This window comes from Cryptomeria japonica, chromosome 5, assembly GCF_030272615.1.
Source record: "Cryptomeria japonica chromosome 5, Sugi_1.0, whole genome shotgun sequence".
Lineage (NCBI taxonomy): Eukaryota > Viridiplantae > Streptophyta > Pinopsida > Cupressales > Cupressaceae > Cryptomeria > Cryptomeria japonica.
This window is the reverse complement of record NC_081409.1, coordinates 244,035,022-244,044,482: the sequence shown is the minus strand read 5'-3', so window position 1 is coordinate 244,044,482 and position 9,461 is coordinate 244,035,022.

Genomic DNA, 9,461 nt, shown 5'->3' with positions numbered 1-9,461 from the left:
CGACATACTGTATAAGGGTTTGAGTGAGTGAGATAATGGAGTCTAAAGTTTCGACCTCAACACTCTCCTTCACAATGGAAGGAGTGATGACATGCTCCACCATAAGTCTGGCCAAGGGTCTTGGTGGAATATTTGGGTCATGCTGTGCACCCACTCTATCATGTGAGGAGCCCCCACCTCTATCTTGGAAATCTAGAAAATCAAAATAGTTTGGGATCTCATTAAGGACAAATTCACAGTAGAGTTTCCTCAAAAAGTATTAGGGTACCTCACAATTATTGCATGGGGGTTGATTAAAAACCATCCACCACCTATCCCAAAATTTGTTCTTAATCCCTTCATGGTGGCACAACAAAATGCTAAGATTGGATGATGGATGAACTATGGAAAGATCTGGACATAATGTGGGTCCAATGGATGATTTTTTGACTCAAATGGACTACATGACAATGTAAAAGTGATGGATTCCTTTGTGGAGGGAGGAGACTCCAATTTATAGATTGGAGGGGCCCAAAACGGATGTCCAAGATTAAAGAAAAATAAAGGTTTAGGATTGAATGTTAGAGGAGGGAAATTTGAGAGGACAAGTGGGAGATCCAAGAGATTTGCCATAAAATAATTTCTTGTCTCCATAGTCCTCAAGTACATGGGGAAGAGTTCCCCAAGTACCTTGGGAATAGAAGAAAGGAATTTTAAATTCCTTGGGAGAGGACAAATAGAATTAAAAATTCCCAAGAAATAGGGGGCATGGGGAGAATAAAGAATAAAGGAATTAAAAATTTCTTGGCAGGAGAGGTCATGGGGAGTTTCAAGGGATTTGACATTCCTTGGATAGATAAAAGTGGGTGGCATTTAACATTGGAGGATGAGATGGGAAAGCCAATTATGGAAAAGAGTTGACCCATCCCTAATCTTGATGATTAGAGATGTAAAAATGATTAAGAGGATTTATTAGGTGGGTTAAGGTAGGATTAGAGTGCAAGTGGGCAAGTTAGGAGGATGGGACATGAGGAGAGAGAATGAGTCAAGGAAAATAGTGATCATGATTAGGCTAGGGTTAATTAGGTTAAATGATGGGGATTAAGAAGGTGAATTGTAGGAATCATGGCATTAGTTAATTAATTAAAATTAATTAACTAATCAGGATTAGAGGAATTGTTAGCTAAGGTTTAGGATTGAAATATTTTTAGAAGAAAAGAATATAATTAATTTTGATAAATTAATTATATGGCTAAGGTCACAAAATTAATTAAAATATAATTTAATTAATTCTAAGAAGGAGGACTAACATAATTAATTGTTGTCACGAAGGATTGTGCCTCTGATGCTAAGTATGAAACCTAACAATCCTGTGAAACATGGAAACACCTTCGAGCCTGTGGGTTGCTCAAAGTGATGGTGAATCTTTGGATTATAAGCCGGCTTCCTATATGATGAATTTCTTGGAATTTTCTTTTTTGTGGGAAAAGGGATAGAAAGCTTGCATGTAATGAAAACCTATCCTAATGGAGGTGATACACCAAAATGATGCAGTTCTACTTGTTGTCCTAAAACTATAACCAACTGCAATAAAGAACCAATATGTTTCATAAATCAAATAAGATCATGAAATTCATTAATATTTCATGTGAAGGTTCAAAATCCACCAACTTTGTATGAAGGAAAAGTGATTTTTCACATCATGCAACTAATTGGGAACCAGATGAACACAACCCACAACATGAATTTGCAATGAAATCTTCCTATTTATGCACAACATAAATGAGATGGAGCAAAGGATTCTAAAAATCACAATAACTCTATCAAATCATTCATCTAACAATGAAGAAAAATAAGAATAATTGACGAGAAAATTTCTCTCTATGTTGAAAACTGGAAAAATAACTCTATTACAATGTTGAAAAATGAAAAAAAAAACGTTGAGCTACAATGCTTTTTCTTGTATGTGTAAGCAAAAAGAAAGAACCAGGAAAAATAAATGAAGAGGAGAGAAGAATATATAGAAGAGAAACTCTCCAAGAATAGTGATCTAAAGATAACATGAAGAAAGTTTCATGAAGAAACCCTGAACTGAAAAGTTGCATGAGAAAAAAAAACCCTTGGATGCATGGAATGCCAAAAATAGTCCTCTGGAAAAGCATTATTCTCTTTGAAAATTTTGCATGATATTTGGTGCTAAAAATAGTCGGAAAAAAGGAAACCCCTCCCTCTGTAAAATCTGCATGTTGATTATGCTCTTCTTTTATCTCTTAAAATAATTTATTTTAACATTTTAAATATAAAACAATTCATTTTATTTTTTAAATATTTAAATAAGTTATTTATTTTCTTCTTTTTAAAAGAATCTTATTTGACTACTTCTTTAAAATAATTAATAATATTGTTTTTAAATAAATATCAAAACAAATAATTTATTTAAGATGATTTTATTTTAACTTTTCTTTTTATAACTTAAAATATATTTATTAAGGTTTTTAAATAAAATAAACCTTAATAGATATATTTTAAGTTATAAAAAAAAAGTGAAGCAAAGTTAAAATAAGAGAGCTTTATATTAGCTCTTACCCTTTATACATACAGGCTTTATTACAAAGACCTAAGTCCAATGGCTTGAGAAGTCATGATCCCAGGCATGTATTATATGCATATATCTGTTTTTTAGAAAAATAAATTTAGAAAAACAAATAAAGAGAACCCTAAAAATAGGACATGCAAGCAAAAAAGAGGTGAACCCTAAAATCTTGCATGCATTTTGCATTCTTTGTAATATGTTTCTCTTCTTAGAGAAGAAAACTCTTGCTGCCATGCATGCTACTTTTGGCACTCGAATCGCGACTCAAACATAGTCTTCAACTCATTTTTTCTGCATGAAATAAGCATGGTATGTACATCTTTTCTTCTATTTTATCATGCATTTGGAAAAAACACACAATCTTTGTTATAAAACATGCATCTTCTTAGGGTTTTAAGTAAAACACCAAGATTGCTTTGTATTCGGTTTTGTAGGGTTTATTTATGTAGATGTTGTGCGTTCTTCAATATAATCGTTCTCTCTCTTCAAACTGTCAAAAACTCTTGACTTGTTAATGAGGATCTTTTTCTATGCTCATGATCATGCTTATATACTGTGTAAGGCTGTTACCATGCTATTTTCTAAGAGACTACCATGATTTTGATACTAATTTGATAGAGGGTTTTCTCTTGTGTAGAGGGTTGGATCTTTGTTCATTTTCACTGTTATGAAACCCTTCCTTCAAGCATTTTAATTTTTTTTTCCTTCAAACCTACCCTATTGCTTCTTGGTGTTGATATGAGCAACGATTATTGTTCTAGGTCACCTTGACTATCTAAAGGGCATTTCATATACTATCCACTTACTTATCCTTTCATTGGACTGAGTCTGTCTTTTGATGTTTTTTGAGATATACATTACTCGATTGTCTTCATCATTGGTGATCATGCTTTTGAAGATCACTGCACAAGCAATGTATAAACTTTGTATTTTCTAATTCTCATTACTGAATCTTTTCATTGTTCTTTTAAAATCACTTCTTTGTCTCTTTTGATGCTCACTAAGGTCTAGAAAAGCCTCACAGTGATCTTCACATTCATGGTCTGTAGCTTCTTTGGTTTGCAACCTTTTACCATGATATTGATGAATCTTTGTCATTATAGACTATCATGATGTAACCTATGAGGAAACACCGTCTTTTGAGAAAGTTGAAGTATACTTTTTGAACTATCTTTTGAGCTCTGTAAATCCTCTTGTCATATTGATTTTCTATCAAATTCCTCCTTGGACTCTATGAAGAAATAATGGTGACTCTGTATGATGATATGAATGCTATTACTGCTATGATTGGTATTTGGTTTGTGACATTCAAAAGACTATATCTATTTCTTTTAGTTGCTAACTATGGCTCATGGATTCACATATAATTTCTCGTCAATCACTAAAAGAAATAGGTGAATATTGTAACCATTGGACATTAAACTCATGACCATGAATTGGAAAAGATAATGTTGTTATGATTGTATTCACTGGTCATTGAATTCATTGTCATCTTTCTGCTGATAAAGGTTATTGACAAGAATTATATGGTGAATGTTCTCTTGACCATTGTCTTATCATCATTGTCTGTTAAAAAACTTTAGTCTCTTTGATTGCTTATTGTTCATGACTTCTATGCGTGATTGTTTTAGACTTCTTGTAAAAAACTCACTGCTCTAAATGTTTTGAAGCTCACTATGATTGTAAGGATTGTGACATGCATTGGCTCCTTACCACATTGTGTGACTATATTGCTTTCAACGTTTTCTTGTAGTTTGAATCAGAAATGTTACTATGGTGATTGTGCATGCTTCATTTGCTATGATTAGATTGTTCGCAATATGTTGGATTTGGTTAAGTGTTGTCATTGATGTCAACACTATATCTCAGTTGGAGGCTATCTAGGCTGGACCTATCCTGGTTAGTCTTGGTGATCATCTTAGTTTTGGCTATGATTCTGATCTAGTATGATCAGATCTCTGGAATCGGTTTTGGATCCTTACTTTGGATGGTTATTTGTTTTCCATATTATGTTGGTTCATGTTTTGGTTCTGCAGTAACTATCGCTTATGTTCATGGTTGATATTTCCCAGTACCAGTTAGCTTTACTGGTAAGTGATATTTAGTGTTTTGGTTAGTTGATTTTGGTCTGGTTTATGGAATCAGTTTATATCATGCTGAAGGTGCTTCTTGATCATATTCTGAGTGTTTGGTGAGTTTGCATTGGTTGGCATGCTGTTATGGTGATCCTATTTGGATCCGATTAGACTTTCTATGTTACTTAACTAAGGGTTTCTATCCGTTGGTGAAGCGTGTTGAATTTTGGTCTTAGCAGAATTTCCGGTGGATGGAATTGTTTGGTTGCTTGATTTAGGTCCATGATATGTAATGTAAATCATAATATTGGTCCGGTGATACCGTGTAATGTATTTTTTGTTATTATGGGTTTATGGGTTTAGGGTTTAGCTGACCTTTTCAATAAGGTTGTTTCTAGGTGACTTATTCATGTAATTTGTATATGGATGGGATGGATGTTTATGTCTGCATTATCAGAGGAAGGTTTATGTGTGAACAAGTGATATATCATTCGGTGAAGGTTTTTGTATTGTAGGGAAGACATTTGTGCTTAACTAGAATTGTATCAAGCATTAGGAGATGCTACTTTCATAGTTCATTATTTCCGGATTGTAGTTCAATGTTTTTGTAAGTCAGTGAGACTTATTTTTGTGATGAGCAGTGAGCTCTAGGCAGTTAGCCTGATTGCAAGTGCAATCCCCATTGTAATTTCACATACCACTACAAAAGTATTATCTGATTGTGGGTAGGGTTTCCCACCGTGGTTTTTCCCTTCACCGGGTTTTCCATGTCAAAATATTGGTGTTGTGTGTTGTTCTTTCATGTTATATTATTCATTGTGTTGGTTTCTTTTTGCTCCGGTTTAATAGTTTTGATATACATTAGTTCTAATTTATGATGGCAAATTGATTCACCGCCCCCTCTCAATTTACTCACGGTATCAGAGCAAGGTCCTCTCTGCAGAATCTTAACCGCTTGAGGAGATCTAATGGAAATTGCATCTAGTTCTACATTCAATCCCTATCGGAAGGAGAGTCCTAGATTTGATGGTACAAATTACAAAATATGGAAGGAGAGAATGAAGATTCATCTCAGATGTCTTGGAGTTGAAGTTTGGGAGATAGTAGAGAAAGGGTATATACTTCATGATCCTAATTCTAGAACAGTGACACCTGCTGATGAATAGAAGAAGGTTGAAAATGATGTCAGAGCTAAATAAACATTGTTAAGCGCGCTATCTAATGAAAAGCTATTGAATGTCATAGAGTTGGAGAATACAAAGCTGATCTGGACAAAGCATGAAACTCTTTATGAAGGTGACCAGGCTATGAAAATTGCAAAACTTGAAGGTTTCCAGGTAAGGTATGAAACTTTGAAGATGGAAGAAGATGAGAAGATAAGTTTTTTCATGGATAGAGTAAATGAGATTGTTATGGGAATCAAATGCTGCGATAGATTAGTTAGTGAGGATGAGTCAAAGGTTCTAAGAGTTCTACCTCTGGCTTATAAGATAAAGGCTACTGCAATCAATGAACTCCAGATAATTTCAAGTACCCCTGTTACCAGAGATACACTTCTTGGGGAATTGGTTTCTTTTAAGCTTGAGGAACTTGGAGATCGGAGTGCTACTAAAACTGAGACTTGGAAGCCCTGATTGCTAGAATAATTCCTAAAGGACCAGCTGGAAGTAAGTATGAAGGATAAGTCCCTTTTAAATGTTTTTCATGCAATAAGATTGATCATTTTGCTTCTAGATGCCCTAAAAGAGCTGCTAGGAATAATGAGAGATTTGTGAAGAGTTATAAGCCTAATCCAGAATATCAGAACAAACCTAGATTCAGAAGGAATAAGAATAAATCATCCTATTATGTTGGTGATTATGATTTTGGTATTAGTGATGATGATGATGATGAACCTGTGAGTGGAACTGGTAATGGAGCTGCCTCTGGTAAAGACTGGGTTTTTATTGCTATCAAGGACAATTCTCTGGAACCTATCATTGGAACAACTCATACTGAGGAAAAGGCTTTAGCTGCTAAAACTAAAGAAAAGGATGAATAGGTTATAGACAGTGGATGCTCACATCACATGACTGGTGACAAGAGAAAATATATATCACCACAAGAATTTAATGGCGGATTAGTCAGATTTGAAGATAAGGCATGTAAGATCAAAGGCAAGGGAGCAATATCATTGGATGGTAATACTAACACTGATAATGTTTATTATGTTGAAGACTTAAAGCATAATCTTGTAAGTGTAGGTTAGATGGTGGATAAAGGATTTCATTTACAATTCAAGGATGGGAAATGTAAGATCATCAATAAATCTGGATTGGAAATTGCTTTCGAAACTCATACCAATAGAAACATCTTTCATTTGAACTCTAGTGAGAAAGATTGCTTGATTTCTCAGATTGATGAAAGACGGTTATGGCATAAGAGGACGTGTCATGTAAATTTTGATTGCATAGTGAAGATTAGTTCAACAAGGCTGTCAGAGATTTGCCCAAAATTGTCAAACCTCATAATCTGATATGTTGAGAATGTCAAATGGGTAAGCAAGTCAGAAATTCTTTTAGAAGCATACATGATAAATCTAATGAAATTCTTGATCTTATTCATACCGATATGTGTGGACCAACAAGGACTAAAAGTTTTCAAGGTGAGAGATACTTTATGTTACTTATTGATGATTATTCTAGAATGATGTGGGTAGCATTTTTGAAAGAAAAATATGAAGCTTTTGAGAAATTCAAAATCTTTAAAGATATGGTTGAGACTAAGATTGGACTGAAGATAAAGTGTTTAAGATCAGATCAAGGCGGTAAGTTTACATCTAGTGAATTCAACAAATTTTGTGAGAAGAATAAAATCTGAAGACAACTTTTAGCACCTAGTACTCCACAGTAGAATGGATTGGTGGAAAGGAAGAACAAAACCATATTGGATGCAGCAAGGACTATGATGACAAAAGCTAAATTGTTTGATATTTATTGGAGGGAAGCTATCAATACAACTGTATACACTTTCAACAAAGTACACATAAAACGTGATATCGGTAAGACTCCTTATGAATTATATTTTGGTCATACTCCTACTATTAGATATTTCAGAATTTTTGGACGTAAATGTTACATTAGAAGAGATGATGCATTGAGAAAATTTGATCCTAGAAGTGATGAAGGAATATTTTTGGGTTATTCTACCAAGAGCAAAGCATATAGATGTTATAACAAAAGATTAAATAGGATAACAAAGAGCATAAATGTCAAGGTGGATGAACATGGCAGTAATCAGATCAGATCATATGACTGTGGACCGAAAGATGAATTTATCATGCCTGAACCGGTAATGCATGAAGTTGCTCGTAATAGTGAACCTGTCACTCTGGTAACATCAGAAAACTCAACTATGATAGAGGATCAACATTAAGAGTTAGTAAATCAAGAAAATTCAAAGACTCCCAGGTATGTGAAACTAAATCATTCTGAAGATTAGATCATTAGGGATTGTTGCAAGGTGCACGCCCTTGGTTTTCTTGTGTTGTGCATCATATTGCTCAGTTTTGTGACATGGATTAACCACCTCCTATGGATTATATTGGTTTCATGGCTTAGCAAAAAAAACGTCATGTACTTCATTATGTACTATTGAAGCAGAATATGTAGATGTTGCTACCAACTGTACTTAGACTTTATGGATGAAACAAATGCTAAAAGATATAAGGGTAACTTATGATTAGCCTATTGTTATTCACTGTGATAATAATGATTCTATTGATACGTCAAAGAATCCGATATTTCATTCCAAATCAAAACACATTTCTATAAGGTACAATTTCTTGAAGGAAAAGGTTGAAGCAAAAGAAGTCATATTGGTTTATGTGCCTACTAAGGAGAAGATTGTAGATATTCTAACTAAACCATTGCCTAAAGATACTTTTGAATATGTCAGAGATCAGTTGGGGGTTACCAACCCTCCAGAAGAGACTTAGAGATGCAGGAATGCATCAATTCGGTAAGCTTATCAGATGTTTTATTTGATTCGAGTTGATGAGATTATGCTACTACTTAGGGGGAGTAATTAGCTCTTTGGTTCAGTATTTTTGATTTTGTATTTGTCCTTTGTCATTGATGTCAAAGGGGGAGAGGTGGTATTCATGTGAAATCAGACATATCTCTGAGGGAGATTGTTGGCATACATTGGCACTTGGATTTTTTTCACATCTAGTGTTGCCATCAATGCCAAAGGGGGAGATTGTTGGCAACATGTTGGATTTGGTTAATTGGTGTCATTGATGTCAACATTGTATCCCAGTTGGAGGCTATCACGGTTAGTCTTGGTGATCATTTTGGTTTTGGCTATGATTCTAATCTGGTATGATCAGATCTCTGGAATTGGTTTTGGATCCTTACTTTGGATGGTTATTTGTTTGCCATATTCTATTGGTTCATGTTTTGGTGCTTCGGTAACTATCGCTTATGTTCTCAGTTGGTATTTCTTGGTACCGGTTAGCTTTACCGATAAGTTATATTTGGTGTTTGGTCAGTTGATTTTGGTTCGGCTTATGGAGTCGATTTCTATCATGTTGAAGGTGCTTCTTGATCATATTTTGAGTGTTTGGTGACTTTGCATTGGTTGGCGTGCTGTTATGGTGATCCTATTTGGATCCGGCTAGACTTTCTGTGTTACTTCACAAAGGGTTTCTATCGGTTGGTGAAGCGTGTTGGATTTTGGTCTTAGAAGAATTTTCGGTGGATGGAATTGTTTGGTTACTTGATTAGGTCCATTCTATGTAATATAAATCATAATATTGGTCAGGTGATACCGTG